Here is a 15,991-nt window from a genome sequence, read left to right on the forward strand (position 1 = left end):
TAGCCAATAATATAAAGCAGGATTCCAAAAGTTGTTTGCAGTTATATAAAGAATAAAAAGGAGGTGAGAGTTGATATTGGACCATTGGAAAATGATGCTGGTGGTAGTAATGGGGATAAAGAAATGGCAGATGAACTTAATGAATACTTCGCATCAGTGTTCACTGTGGAAGACACTAGCAGTGTGTCAGAGGTCCGTGAGTGTCAGGGAGCAGGAGTGAGTGCCATTGCTGTTACAACGAGAAAAGTGCAAGGCAAACTCAAAGGTTTTAAGGTGAATAAATAACCTGGGTCAGATGGTCTACATCCCAGAGTCCTGAGAGAGTTTGCTGAAGGGATAACGGATGCATTGGTCATGATCTTTCAAGAATCACTTGATTCTGGCATGGTCCTGGAGGACTGTAAAATTTCAAATATCACTCCACTCTTTAAGAAGGTAGGAAAGGAAAAGAAATGAAATGATAGGACAGTTAGCCTAACCTCAGTGGTTGGGAAAGCATTGAAGTCTATTATTAAGGACGAGGTTCTGAGATGGTTGGAGACTCATGATAGAGTAAGTCAAAGTCAGCATAGTTTCTGTGAAGGGAAATCTTTCCTGATTAATCTGTTAGAGTTCTTTGAGGAAGTAACAAACTGGGTGGACAAAGGGGAGGTAGTGGATGTCATTTACTTGGATTTTCAAAGGCATTTGATAAGGAGCCACACAATAAGCTGCTTAATAAGATAAAATCCTATGGCGTTACAGGAAAGATACTGGCACGGTTAGGGGAATGGCTGACAGGGGAGGCAATGCGTGAGAATAAAAGAGGCCTTTTCTGGTAGTGTTCCTCAGGGGTCAGTGTTGGGACTGCTACTTATCACATGTTTGTCACTGATTTAGATCATGGAATTGATAGCTTTGTGGCAAAGTTTGTGGGTGATACGAAGATAGGTGGAGGGGTAGGTAGGGCTAAGGAAGCAATATAATTGAAGCAGGACAGACAAATTAGAAGAATGGGAAAAAAGTGGCAGATGGAATACAGTGTTGGGAAATGTATGATAATGCATTTTGTTAAAAGGAACAATAGTGCAGACTCAAGCACGAGGAAATCTGCAGATGCTGGAATTTCAAGCAACACACATAAAAGTTGCTGGTGAATGCAGAAGGCCAGGTAGCATCTCTAGGAAGAGGTACAGTTGATGTTTCAGGCTGAGACCCTTCGTCAGGACCCTACGAAGGGTCTCGGCCCAAAACGTCGACTGTACCTCTTCCTAGAGATGCTGCCTGGCCTGCTGCATTCACCAGCAACTTTTATGAATAGTGCAGACTGTTATCTAAACTGTGAGAAAATTCAGACATCAGAAGTGCAGAGAGAATTAGGAGTCCTCGTGCAAGACTCCCAGATGGTTAATCTACAGGTTGAGTCTGTGGTAAAGAAGGCAAGTTCATAAAGTCTATCATTTGATTACATATGATGTACTGTCTGATATTTTGCATTGTGGGTTTGTGAACGAGGATACATTACACAGCATCCACCCAAACTTGAATACCCTGTTTGGCAGGGCCGAAAGCTCATTCCCCTAGACAATCGTGAGTGGGCGAGCCTGGTGCGTTACACAATGTTGCCATTTATTTGAAGGGGAGTAGAATATAAAAGCAAGGAGATAATGCTGAGCTTTTATAAGACACTGGTCAGGCCACAATCAGACTATTGCTAACAGATTTGGGTCACATATTTCAGAATGGATCTGTTGTCATTGGAGAGAGTCTAGAGGAAGTTCAAGAAGATGATTCCGGGAACAAAGGGGTTAACATATGAGGAGCGATTGGCAGCTTTGGGCCTGTACTCACTGGAATTTAGAAGAATGCAGGGGATCTCATTGATACTTAGCGAATGTTGAAAGGACTAGATAAGGTGGATGTGGAGAGGATGTTTCCTTTGGTGGGTTATCCAGAACTAGAGGGCACAGCCTCAAAATTGTGGGGTGACCTTTTAGAATAAAGGTAAGAAGGAATTTTTTTTTGCCAGAGAGGTGTGAATCTGTGGAATGCTCTGCCACAGATTGTGGTGGAGGCCAAACCTATGGGTATAGTTAATGCAGAAGTTGATTGTTCCCTGATCGGTCGGGGCAGGAAAGGATATGGCGAGAAGGCAGGTGTATGGGGTTTAGTGGAACCGGGATCAGCCATGATGGAATGGTGGACCAGATTTGATGGGCTGAATGGCCTAATTCTGCTCCTATGACTTATGGTTTTATATTATGACCAATCAGTTATTGCAGATAGGACCATCCATAATAAGTTCCGATATAATAATAGAGGATAAGCAAGCAAGAACAACTTATTTGATAGATAAAGCATTCCAAACACACATAACTTACAGAAATCCATAACTGAAATACACCAGAAATATGCTGAATTGAAAGAGAAATTTGACAGACTTTTGAACATGAACAGGGTATATATTGTCCCAATTTTAATATCTACAACTGGTGTCATCCCAAAGGCACTACACAATAGCATTATAAACAATTAGGGCTACACAGCAATATCCATGTAAAACTTCAGAAAGCCACAGTACTAAACATCCCTGGGGTAGTCCGAAAGTTGAAAAATGGGTGTGCTTGGCTATGCCCGCACCTCAGGTATTACCAGCTTGAGCTGAGAAAAAATAATAATCAATAATCACACGAAGAACATGGTTGTAGAAAGTGAGTCCATAGGCTGTGGAACCAGTTCAGTGTTGGGGTGACTGAAGTTATCCACCCTGGTTCAGGAACCTATTAGTTAAAGGGTAATAACTGCTCCTATACCCAGTGGTGTGGGATCTAAAGCTCCTGTATCTCCTCTGTATCTACAGAGCCTGGACTATACTGACCTTCCTCAGGAGCATTGTAAGTTAGACTCATGTTTAGTTTTTAGTTTAGTTAACACATACAACAAATGGAAAGAAAAACATGGAGCCAGGAGATAATGTATGTTTAATTTAGTTTAGTTTTTGCTTTAGCAAGGTGCACACATATGACATAGTGGCATAATGACGTATGCCACTCATGTACTTTTATATATAACCTGTAATGAACTAAGTAAACAAAAACGAATGCTTAATTAAACAATATATTTACAATATTACTCAAATATTACTGAAAGATTGAATACACACTCTTCCCTGCTCAGCTATAAACTCCAACTCAATACAGAGTGCATTTCAACTGAAATATGTAACATATTGCTCTCTATTTTTCTATGTTTCTATGTTTTTATTCATCTAACTTTATTACTATAAACCAAAGATTTAGAAACTCAGTGAATCAATGCATAACATATCCAGGTGCAGACTGTAATAGTGACCATAACCCAGTAATATGTCACGTAAAACTAAAACTTTAAAAACTAAAGAAGCAAAAACCTGAACAATCCCTTGACTACTCGCAATTAATTAAAGAAGAAAACTTAAGACAAAAATATACAATTGAAGTAAGGAATAGATTTCAAAGTCTAAAAATAGAATCTGTTGAAGATGATAGCAATCATGTAGAAATGAAATTTAACTCTCTAAAGGATGCCTTGGTAGAATCAGCAAAGTCAGTGATTCCTAAAAAAGAAAAAAGCACAAAGAATAAATGGATGACAGATGAAATCAAGAATCTAATGGAAGAAAGGAGACAAAAGAAGGAAAATCCTATAGAATATAAGTCCTTAGATAAAAAAAGTTAAAAGCTTATGTCAAAAAGCCAAAGAAGAATGGTTAAACCAGGAATGTGAGCGAATAGAAAGAATCCCTATTACTGATCTATAAAGGTTACATCAACAAATCAAGAATATCACTGGTAAAAAGCTCCTCTGTTCTTCAGGTGGATAGTTGAAAGCAAAGGATGGTACCATTATCATGGAAAAAGATGAGATTATGAACAGATGGACTGACTATATTCAGAAATTATTTGAAGACGATCAAGGCGAAAACCCAGACATTAAGAAGAACATTGAAGGTCCAAGTATTTTAAATCTGAAGTCCGTAATGCAATAAGTAAGATGAAGAAAGGAAAGGCAGCTGGTGCTGATGAATTAGTAATAGAACAAATTATCACCCTTGAAGATTATGGAATTGAAAAACGTACTGATTTAATCCATGACATTTATGAGACTGGAATAATAACAGAAGAGATGAAAAAAAATCATTTTTTATCACTCTTCCTAAGAAACCTGGAGCAATAGAATATGAATTACATAGGACCATAAGTTTAATAAATCATATCACTAAGATACTTCTAAGAATTTTGATGACAAGAACTAAAAGTAAGATACAAGCTGAGACAGGTAATCCCAAAAATTGCCGTAAGCAAATTAGGTTGTAGATCCTGATCCAAAACTTTTGATAGTATTTTAAAAACATCTCTCCAAAAGTTACCTAGCTTTATACAAGACCAATACGTATGAGTTAAAGTGGCCAGCTCAGTATTACATCTGTCACAAATAGGATTGATATTAGAGAAAATACGTGCTAGTTTATCCTTTGACATATGGGCCTGATGCACTACCTTGAACTGTATCAAGGAGTGACAGGCACACATAGATGAGTTGTTAACCAAATGAAAAATTTTACTCCATTGATTATCTGAAAGTGACTCTTGAAATTCTGATTCCCAAGCATGTTTAATTTTATCATTAGATACCATTCGTGAGTTCAATAACCGTTTATAGATTATAGCTATCAACCCTTTTTGAAATGGTTTAAACTGAAAGAGATCATCTGTCATATTAGGTGGATAAGCAGAAGGGTAATTTGGTAACAAACCACATAAAAAATTCCTAATTTGTAAATATCTAAAAAGGTGTACATTAGATAAATCATATTTATCCACTAACTGAGAAAAAGACATTAAACAGTCCCCTAAAAACAAATCTGAAAAAGTCGTTATTCCCTTAGTTTTCCAAATTAAAAAGGCCTTATCCAAAATTGATGGTTTAAAAAAATAATTGAGATGGATATTGCTAGAAAGAATAAAATTATTTGACTCAAAAAATCTACGAAACTGAAACCAAATTCTTAATGTATGTTTAATAATGGGATTAAAATCTTGTCTACTAATCTTAGAAAACAAAAAGGGAAGAGGAGCTCCATGTAAAGAGGCCAAAGAGAACCCCTTCACCGAGTTTTCCTCCAAATCCAACCATGAAGGACATTCATGTATATCTGAATAGTGAATCCAAAAAGTAATATATCGAATATTAATTGCCCAATAGTACATTCCAAAGTTAGGCAAAGCCAGCACGGTAGGCATTCTTGATGGTGGTGTAGCAATGGTCCAGTGTGTTGTTTCCTCTGGTATTGCAAGTGATCTGTTGATGGTAATTGCTTAGTGAGATTTTTCAGACTGGCCTGGTTAAAATCTCCCAAAACGACGGTGAAGATGTTAGGGTGCACTGTTTTGTGCATGTTAATCCCATTGCTCAGATCATATGAAACCTGATTGACATTTGCCTGAGGTGGAATGCATACTGCTACCAAATAACCCCAGAGAACTCCCTTGGTAGGTAAAAAGGACGGTACTTAACTGCTAGATATTCCAGGTCTGGTGAGCAGAATTGTGACAGCACTGATATATTTGTGCACTAAGAGGAGTTGATCATGAGGCATACTCCTCCACCCCTGCTTTTGAGAGACTCTGTAGATCTATCCTGATGGTGTGTACCAAACCTGTCGATCTGAATTGCTGCATCCGGTGTGGAAGGGGTTAACCAGGATACCGTGAAACAAAGGACACACACACGTCCTAATGTCCCTCTGATTCAGCACCCTAGCTCTGAGATCATCGATTTTATTCACCAGAGACCGCACGCTTGCCAGCAAGATAGTCAGTAAGCTCTCTCCCATACAGGTATTGGTTGAAATGTTTTACACCCAAACCAGACTGTGCATAATTTTTCTCTGCAGCAAAAGTAATGTGAAGGCTCTGGAGCATTCACCTCTGTCAGTCATAACATGTGACATAACTGCACCTGTACCGCATCACAGGCCAGCTTCACTGGATGATCTGGATCATAACCTGTGAGTACAGTCTCTGATGTCACCATTTCTTTGACCTTTTTGGAAAGCCACACCACACGTCTTTGTCCATTGCCATTTTCTCCTGATCTGTAGTAGTGAGTTCAAGAGGTGGAACACGGTAGCAAGGTTTGGCAAGAACTTGTTATAGTAACCATATAGCCATATCACAATTACAGCACAGAAACAGGCCTTCTCTACCCTTCTAGTCCGTGCTGAATGTTTGCTCTCATCTAGTCCCACCGACCTGCACTCAGCCCATAACCCTCCATTCCTTTCCTGTCCATATATCTATCCAGTTTAACTTTAAACGACAACATCGAACCTGCCTCAACCACTTCTGCTGGAAGCTCGTTCCACACAGCTACCACTCTGAGTAAAGAAGTTCCCCCTCATGTTACCCCTAAACTTTTGCCCTTTAACTCTCAACTCATGTCCTCTTGTTTGAATCTCCCCCACTCTCAATGGAAAAAGCCTATCCATGTCAACTCTATCTATCCTCCTCATAATTTTAAATACCTCTATCAAGTCCCCCCTCAACCTTCTATGTTCCAAAGAATAAAGGCCCAACTTGTTCAACCTTTCTCTGTAACTTAGGTGATGAAACCCAGATAACATTCTAATAAATCTTCTCTGTACTCTCTCTATACGTTGACATCTTTCCTATAATTCGGTGACCAGAACTGTACGCAATACTCCAAATTTGGCCTTACCAATGCCTTGTACAATTTCAACGTTACATCCCAAATTGGCAAGTCCCAAAAAGGAACAGAACTGTGACATGTCCTTTGGCCTTTGGACATCCACCACTGCTTGAGTTTTTTTTCCAGCATCTTGAGTAATCTTTGTGTGTCAATGGTGTGACCACAGAAAGTGATGCTTGGTTTGAAGAATTCACATTTGTTGTGACATGCTCTGAGTCCATAACCTTCCAATCTTTTTAACACTGTCTTGAGACTTTGGAGATGTTCCTTGTCATCCTTACCAGTAGCACGGATGTCCTCCAGGTTACACCGGGTGTCTGGGCAGGCAGACAGCATCCGTTCCATAGCTTTCTGCCAGAGTGCAGTGGTAGAGGCTATCCCGAATATCAGACTATTAGGGTGAGAACATCTTGGACTCTTCTTCCATCTGCATCTGTAGTTAAGCTTCAGCTAAGTCTATTTTGCTGAATATTTCCTCCAAAAAGATTTGCAGATATCATGCATCCTGGGCAGGGGCATTGATCAATTTTTACCACTCTCTACCAAGAGGTGAATTGGGGAACTGCGGTGGGGAGAGGGGAGAGGAGGTGAATTGGGGAACTGCGGTGGGGAGGGGGGAGAGGAGGTGAATTGGGGAACTGCGGTGGGGAGAGGGGAGAGGAGGTGAATTGGGGAACTGCGGTGGGGAGGGGGAGAAGAGGTGAATTGAAGAACTGTGGTGGGGAGGGGGGAGAGGAGGTGAATTGGGGAACTGCGGTGGGGAGGGGGAGAGGAGGTGAATTGGGGAACTGCGGTGGGGAGAGGGGAGAGGAGGTCAATTGGGGAACTGCGGTGGGGAGGGGGGAGAGGAGGTGAATTGGGAAACTGCGGTGGGGAGAGGGGAGAGGAGGTGAATTGGGGAACTGCGGTGGGGAGAGGGAAGAGAAGGTGAATTGGGGAACGGTGGTGGGGAGAGGGGAGAGGAGGTGAATTGGGGAACTGCGGTGGGGAGGGGGAGAGGAGGTGAATTGGGGAACTGCGGTGGGGAGAGGGGAGAGGAGGTCAATTGGGGAACTGCGGTGGGGAGGGGGGAGAGGAGGTGAATTGGGAAACTGCGGTGGGGAGAGGGGAGAGGAGGTGAATTGGGGAACTGCGGTGGGGAGAGGGAAGAGGAGGTGAATTGGGGAACGGTGGTGGGGAGAGGGGAGAGGAGGCGAATTGGGGAACTGCGGTGGGGAGTGGGGGAGAGGAGGCGAATTGGGGAACTGCGGTGGGGAGAGGGGGAGAGGAGGTAAATTGGGGAATGGTGGTGGGGAGAGGGGAGAGGAGGTGAATTGGGGAAATGCGGTGGGGAGGGGGGAGAGGAGGTGAATTGGGAAACTGCGGTGGGGAGGGGGTGAGGAGGTGAATTGGGGAACTGCGGTGGGGAGGGGGGGACGGAGGTGAATTGGGGAACTGCGTTGGGGGAGAGGGGAGAGGAGGCGAATTGGGGAACTGCGGTGGGGGAGAGGGGAGAGGAGGTGAATTGGGGAACTTCGGTGGGGAGGGGGGAGAGGAGGTGAATTGGGGAATTGCGGTGGGGAGGGGGGATAGGAGGTGAATTGGGGAACTGCGGTGGGGAGGTGAATTGGGGAACTGCAGTGGGGAGGGGGGATAGGAGATGAATTGGGGAACTGCGGTGGAGAGGGGGGAGAGGAGGTGAATTGGGGAACTGTGGTGGGGAGGGGGGAGAGGAGGTGAATTGGGGAACTGCGGTGGGGAGGGGGGAGAGGAGGTGAATTGGGGAACTGCGGTGGGGAGAGGGGAGAGGAGGTGAATTGGGGAACTGCGGTGGGGAGGGGGGAGAGGAGGTGAATTGGGGAACTGCGGTGGGGAGAGGGGAGAGGAGGTGAATTGGGGAACTGCGGTGGGGAGAGGGAAGAGGAGGTGAATTGGGGAACGGTGGTGGTGAGAGGGGAGAGGAGGCGAATTGGGGAACTGCGGTGGGGAGTGGGGGAGAGGAGGCGAATTGGGGAACTGCGGTGGGGAGAGGGGGAGAGGAGGTAAATTGGGGAATGGTGGTGGGGAGAGGGGAGAGGAGGTGAATTGGGGAACTGCGGTGGGGAGGGGGAGAGGAGGTAAATTGGGGACTGCGGTGGGGGAATGGGGAGAGGAGGTGAATTGGGGAACTAAGGTGGGGAAGGGGGAGAGGAGGTGAATTGGGGAACTGCGGTGGGGAGGGGGGAGAGGAGGAAAATTGGGGACTGCGGTGGGGGAATGGGGAGAGGAGGTGAATTGGGGAACTGAGGTGGGGAAGGGGGAGAGGAGGTGAATTGGGGAACTGCGGTGGGGAGTGGGGGATAGGAGGTGAATTGAGGAACTGCGGTGGGGAGGGGGAGAGGAGGGGAATTGGGGAACTGCGGTGGCAAGGGGGAGAGGAGGTGAATTGGGGAACTGCGGTGGGGAGGGGGAGAGGAGGGGAATTGGGAAATAGTGGTGGGGAGAGGGGAGAGGAGGTGAATTGAGGAACTGCGGTGGGGAGAGGGGGAGAGGAGGTGAATTGGGGAACTGCAGTGGGGAGGGGGAGAGGAGGGGAATTGGGGAACTGTGGTGGGGAGAGGGGGAGAGCAGGTGAATTGGGGAACTGCGGTGGGGAGAGGGGGAGAGGAGGTGAATTGAGGAACTGTGGTGGGGAGAGGGGGAGAGGAGGTGAATTGAGGAACTGTGGTGGGGAGGGGGGAGAGTAGGTGAATTGGGGAACTGCGGTGGGGAGGGGGAGAGGAGGTCAATTGGGGAACTGCGGTGGGGAGAGGGGAGAGTAGGTGAATTGGGGAACTGCGGTGGGTAGGGGGGAGAGGAAGTGAATTGAGGAACTGCGGTGTGGGAGGGGGAGAGGAGGTGAATTGGGGAATTGCTGTGGGGAGTGGGGGAGAGGAGGTGAATTGGGGAACTGCGGTGGGGAGGGGGGATAGGAGGTGAATTGAGGAACTGCGGTTGGGAGGTGAATTGGGGAACTGCAGTGGGGAGGGGGGATAGGAGATGAAATGGGGAACTGCGGTGGAGAGGGGGGAGAGGAGGTGAATTGGGGAATGGCGGTGGGGAGGGGGGAGAGGAGGTGAATTGGGGAACTGCGGTGGGGAGGGGGGATAGGAGATGAATTGGGGAACTGCGGGGAGAGGGGGGAGAGGAGGTGAATTGGGGAACAGTGGTGGGGAGGGGGAGAGGAGGTGAATTGGGGAAATGCAGTGGGGAGGGGGAGAGGAGGGGAATTGGGGAACTGCGGTGGGGAGAGGGGAGAGGAGGTGAATTGGGGAACTGTGGTGGGGAGAGGGGGAGAGTAGGTGAATTGGGGAACTGCGGTGGGGAGGGGGAGAGGAGATGAATTGAGGAACTGCGGTGGGGAGGGGGGGAGAGGAGGTGAATTGGGGAACTGCAGTGGGGAGGGGGAGAGGAGGGGAATTGGGGAACTGTGGTGGGGAGAGGGGGAGAGCAGGTGAATTGAGGAACTGTGGTGGGGAGGGGGTAGAGTAGGTGAACTGGGGAATTGCTGTGGGGAGTGGGGGAGAGGAGGTCAATTGGGGAACTGCGGTGGGGAGAGGGGAGAGTAGGTGAATTGGGGAACTGCGGTGGGGAGGGGGGAGAGGAGGTGAATTGAGGAACTGCGGTGTGGGAGGGGGAGAGGAGGTGAATTGGGGAATTGCTGTGGGGAGTGGGGGAGAGGAGGTGAATTGCGGAACTGCGGTGGGGAGGGGGGATAAGAGGTGAATTGAGGAACTGCGGTTTGGGAGGGGGATATGAGGTGAATTGGGGAACTGCGGTGGGGAGGTGAATTGGGGAACTGCAGTGGGGAGGGGGGATAGGAGATGAAATGGGGAACTGCGGTGGAGAGGGGGAGAGGAGGTGAATTGGGGAATGGCGGTGGGGAGGGGGGAGAGGAGGTGAATTGGGGAACTGCGGTGGGGAGGGGGGATAGGAGATGAATTGGGGAACTGCGGGGAGAGGGGGGAGAGGAGGTGAATTGGGGAACTGCGGTGGGGAGGGGGAGAGGAGGTGAATTGAGGAACTGTGGTGGGGAGGGGGTAGAGTAGGTGAACTGGGGAACTGCGGTGGGGAGGGGGAGAGGAGGTGAATTGGGGAACTGCGGTGGGGAGGGGGGAGAGGAGGTGAATTGGGGAAATGCAGTGGGGAGGGGGAGAGGAGGGGAATTGGGGAACTGCGGTGGGGAGAGGGGGAGAGTAGGTGAATTGGGGAACTGCGGTGGGGAGGGGGGAGAGGAGGTGAATTGGGGAAATGCAGTGGGGAGGGGGAGAGGAGGGGAATTGGGGAACTGCGGTGGGGAGAGGGGGAGAGTAGGTGAATTGGGGAACTGCGGTGGGGAGGGGGAGAGGAGGTGAATTGAGGTACTGTGGTGGGGAGGGGGGAGAGTAGGTGAATTGGGGAACTGCGGTGGGGAGGGGGAGAGGAGGGGAATTGGGGAACTGTGGTGGGGAGAGGGGAGAGGAGGGGAATTGGGAAACTGTGGTGGGGAGAGGGGGAGAGGAGGTGAATTGAGGAACTGTGGTGGGGAGGGGGGAGAGTAGGTGAATTGGGGAACTGCGGTGGGGAGGGGGAGAGGAGGTCAATTGGGGAACTGCGGTGGGGAGAGGGGAGAGTAGGTGAATTGGGGAACTGCGGTGGGGAGGGGGGAGAGGAGGTGAATTGAGGAACTGCGGTGTGGGAGGGGGAGAGGAGGTGAATTGGGGAATTGCTGTGGGGAGTGGGGGAGAGGAGGTCAATTGGGGAACTGCGGTGGGGAGAGGGGAGAGTAGCTGAATTGGGGAACTGCGGTGGGGCGGGGGGAGAGGAGGTGAATTGAGGAACTGCGGTGTGGGAGGGGGAGAGGAGGTGAATTGGGGAATTGCTGTGGGGAGTGGGGGAGAGGAGGTGAATTGCGGAACTGCGGTGGGGAGGGGGGATAAGAGGTGAATTGAGGAACTGCGGTTTGGGAGGGGGATATGAGGTGAATTGGGGAACTGCGGTGGGGAGGTGAATTGGGGAACTGCAGTGGGGAGGGGGGATAGGAGATGAAATGGGGAACTGCGGTGGAGAGGGGGGAGAGGAGGTGAATTGGGGAATGGCGGTGGGGAGGGGGGGAGAGGAGGTGAATTGGGGAACTGCGGTGGGGAGGGGGGATAGGAGATGAATTGGGGAACTGCGGGGAGAGGGGGGAGAGGAGGTGAATTGGGGAACTGCGGTGGGGAGGGGGGAGAGGAGGTGAATTGGGGAACTGCGGTGGGGAGGGGGGAGAGGAGGTGAATTGGGGAACTGCAGTGTGGGAGGGGGGAGAGAAGATGAATTGGGGAACTGCGGTGGGGAGGGGGGGAGAGGAGGTGAATTGGGGAAATGCAGTGGGGAGGGGGAGAGGAGGGGAATTGGGGAACTGCGGTGGGGAGGGGGGAGAGTAGGTGAATTGAGGAACTGCGGTGTGGGAGGGGGAGAGGAGGTGAATTGGGGAATTGCTGTGGGGAGTGGGGGAGAGGAGGTCAATTGGGGAACTGCGGTGGGGAGAGGGGAGAGTAGGTGAATTGGGGAACTGCGGTGGGGAGGGGGGAGAGGAGGTGAATTGAGGAACTGCGGTGTGGGAGGGGGAGAGGAGGTGAATTGGGGAATTGCTGTGGGGAGTGGGGGAGAGGAGGTGAATTGCGGAACTGCGGTGGGGAGGGGGGATAAGAGGTGAATTGGGGAACTGCGGTGGGGAGGTGAATTGGGGAACTGCAGTGGGGAGGGGGGATAGGAGATGAAATGGGGAACTGCGGTGGAGAGGGGGGAGAGGAGGTGAATTGGGGAATGGCGGTGGGGAGGGGGGAGAGGAGGTGAATTGGGGAACTGCGGTGGGGAGGGGGGATAGGAGATGAATTGGGGAACTGCGGGGAGAGGGGGGAGAGGAGGTAAATTGGGGAACTGCGGTGGGGAGGGGGTAGAGGAGGTGAATTGGGGAACTGCGGTGGGGAGGGGGGAGAGGAGGTGAATTGGGGAACTGCAGTGTGGGAGCGGGGAGAGGAGGTGAATTTGGGAATTGCGGTGGGGGAGTGGGTGAGAGGAGGGGAATTGGGGAACTGTGGTGGGGAGAGGGGAGAGGAGGTGAATTGAGGAACTGCGGTGGGGAGGGTGAGAGGAGGTGAATTGGGGAACTGCGGTGGGGAGGGGGAGAGGAGGTGAATTGAGGAACTGTGGTGGGGAGGGGGTAGAGTAGGTGAATTGAGGAACTGCGGTGTGGGAGGGGGAGAGGAGGTGAATTGGGGAATTGCTGTGGGGAGTGGGGGAGAGGAGGTGAATTGCGGAACTGCGGTGGGGAGGGGGGATAAGAGGTGAATTGAGGAACTGCGGTTTGGGAGGGGGATATGAGGTGAATTGGGGAACTGCGGTGGGGAGGTGAATTGGGGAACTGCAGTGGGGAGGGGGGATAGGAGATGAAATGGGGAACTGCGGTGGAGAGGGGGGAGAGGAGGTGAATTGGGGAATGGCGGTGGGGAGGGGGGGAGAGGAGGTGAATTGGGGAACTGCGGGGGGGAGGGGGGATAGGAGATGAATTGGGGAACTGCGGGGAGAGGGGGGAGAGGAGGTGAATTGGGGAACTGCGGTGGGGAGGGGGGAGAGTAGGTGAATTGGGGAACTGCAGTGTGGGAGGGGGGAGAGGAGGTGAATTTGGGAATTGCGGTGGGGGAGTGGGTGAGAGGAGGGGAATTGGGGAACTGCGGTGGGGAGGGGGAGAGAAGATGAATTGGGGAACTGCGGTGGGGAGGGGGGGAGAGGAGGTGAAATGGGGAAATGCAGTGGGGAGGGGGAGAGGAGGGGAATTGGGGAACTGCGGTGGGGAGAGGGGAGAGGAGGTGAATTGGGGAACTGTGGTGGGGAGAGGGGGAGAGTTGGTGAATTGGGGAACTGCGGTGGAGAGGGGGAGAGGAGGTGAATTGAGGTACTGAGGTGGGGAGGGGGGAGAGTAGGTGAATTGGGGAACTGCGGTGGGGAGGGGGAGAGGAGGGGAATTGGGGAACTGTGGTGGGGAGAGGGGAGAGGAGGGGAATTGGGGAACTGTGGTGGGGAGAGGGGGAGAGGAGGTGAATTGAGGAACTGTGGTGGGGAGGGGGAGAGGAGGTCAATTGGGGAACTGCGGTGGGGAGAGGGGAGAGTAGGTGAATTGGGGAACTGCGGTGGGGAGGGGGGAGAGTAGGTGAATTGAGGAACTGCGGTGTGGGAGGGGGAGAGGAGGTGAATTGGGGAATTGCTGTGGGGAGTGGGGGAGAGGAGGTCAATTGGGGAACTGCGGTGGGGAGAGGGGAGAGTAGGTGAATTGGGGAACTGCGGTGGGGAGGGGGGAGAGGAGGTGAATTGAGGAACTGCGGTGTGGGAGGGGGAGAGGAGGTGAATTGGGGAATTGCTGTGGGGAGTGGGGGAGAGGAGGTGAATTGCGGAACTGCGGTGGGGAGGGGGGATAAGAGGTGAATTGGGGAACTGCGGTGGGGAGGTGAATTGGGGAACTGCGGGGAGAGGGGGGAGAGGAGGTGAATTGGGGAACTGCGGTGGGGAGGGGGGAGAGGAGGTGAATTGGGGAACTGCAGTGTGGGAGGGGGGAGAGGAGGTGAATTTGGGAATTGCGGTGGGGGAGTGGGTGAGAGGAGGTGAATTGGGGAACAGTGGTGGGGAGGGGGAGAGGAGGTGAATTGGGGAAATGCAGTGGGGAGGGGGGAGAGGAGGTGAATTGGGGAACTGCAGTGTGGGAGGGGGGAGAGGAGGTGAATTTGGGAATTGCGGTGGGGGAGTGGGTGAGAGGAGGTGAATTGGGGAACAGTGGTGGGGAGGGGGAGAGGAGGTGAATTGGGGAACTGCGGTGGGGAGGGGGAGAGGAGATGAATTGAGGAACTGTGGTGGGGAGGGGGGAGAGTAGGTGAATTGGGGAACTGCGGTGGGGAGGGGGAGAGGAGGGGAATTGGGGAACTGTGGTGGGGAGAGGGGAGAGGAGGTGAATTGAGGAACTGCGGTGGGGAGGGGGAGAGGAGGTGAATTGAGGAACTGTGGTGGGGAGGGGGTAGAGTAGGTGAACTGGGGAACTGCGGTGGGGAGGGGGAGAGGAGGTGAATTGGGGAACTGCGGTGGGGAGGGGGGGAGAGGAGGTGAATTGGGGAAATGCAGTGGGGAGGGGGAGAGGAGGGGAATTGGGGAACTGCGGTGGGGAGAGGGGGAGAGTAGGTGAATTGGGGAACTGCGGTGGAGAGGGGGAGAGGAGGTGAATTGAGGTACTGTGGTGGGGAGGGGGGAGAGTAGGTGAATTGGGGAACTGCGGTGGGGAGGGGGAGAGGAGGGGAATTGGGGAACTGTGGTGGGGAGAGGAGAGAGGAGGGGAATTGGGAAACTGTGGTGGGGCAATGGGGGAGAGGAGGTGAATTGTGGAACTGCGGTGGGGAGAGGGGAGAGGAGGTGGATTGGGGAACTGTGGTGGGGAGGGGGAGAGGTGGTGAATTGGGGAACTGCGGTGGGGGAATGGGTGAGAGGAGGTGAATTTGGGAACTGCGTTGGGGAGAGGGGAGAGGAGGTGAATTGAGGAACTGCAGTGGGGGAATGGGGGAGAGGAGGTGAATTGAGGAACTGCGGTGGGGAGTGGGGGGAGAGGAGGTGAATTGGTTAACTGTGGTGGGGAGGGGGGAGAGGAGGTGAATTGTGGAACTGTGGTGTGGAGGGAGGGAGAGGAGGTGAATTGGGGAACTGCGGTGGGGAGAGGGGGAAAGGAGGTGAATTGGGGAACGGTTTTAATAAGCATCTCTGCACCTCAGCCATAAGTAGGACTTCTTGGTGGCCAAAAGTTTTAATTCTGATTCCCATTCCTGGTCTGATAGTTGGTCCATAGCCTCTTTTTACACCAAGGTGAGACCACCCCCTGGACAGAGGTGCACCACTTTATATTTCTCCTGGTTGTCTTCCAACCTAATGGCATAAATATCAAATTCTCCATCCTGTAGACAAATTCCACCCCCCTCAATCCCACTCTGACCCTTTTACTTCTCATGTGCCTAACACTTCCCCCTGGGTCCCCTCCTCCTTCCATTTCTCCTCTGGTCTACTCTCCTCTTCTATGATATTCTTTCTCCTCCAGCCCTTGACCTTTCCCACACATTTGTCTTCATCTGTCACCTTTCAGCCAGTCTGTTTCCCCTCCCCTACCTTTTCTTATTCTGCCATCCTCCCCCTTCCTTCTCAGTCCTGAAGAGGGGGATCAGTCTGAAACATCGACTGTTCACTTATGCAGACATTGCCTGACTTGCTGAGTTCC

The sequence above is a fragment of the Mobula hypostoma genome, chromosome 19 (genome assembly GCF_963921235.1).
Source record: "Mobula hypostoma chromosome 19, sMobHyp1.1, whole genome shotgun sequence".
Taxonomy (NCBI): Eukaryota; Metazoa; Chordata; class Chondrichthyes; order Myliobatiformes; family Myliobatidae; genus Mobula; species Mobula hypostoma.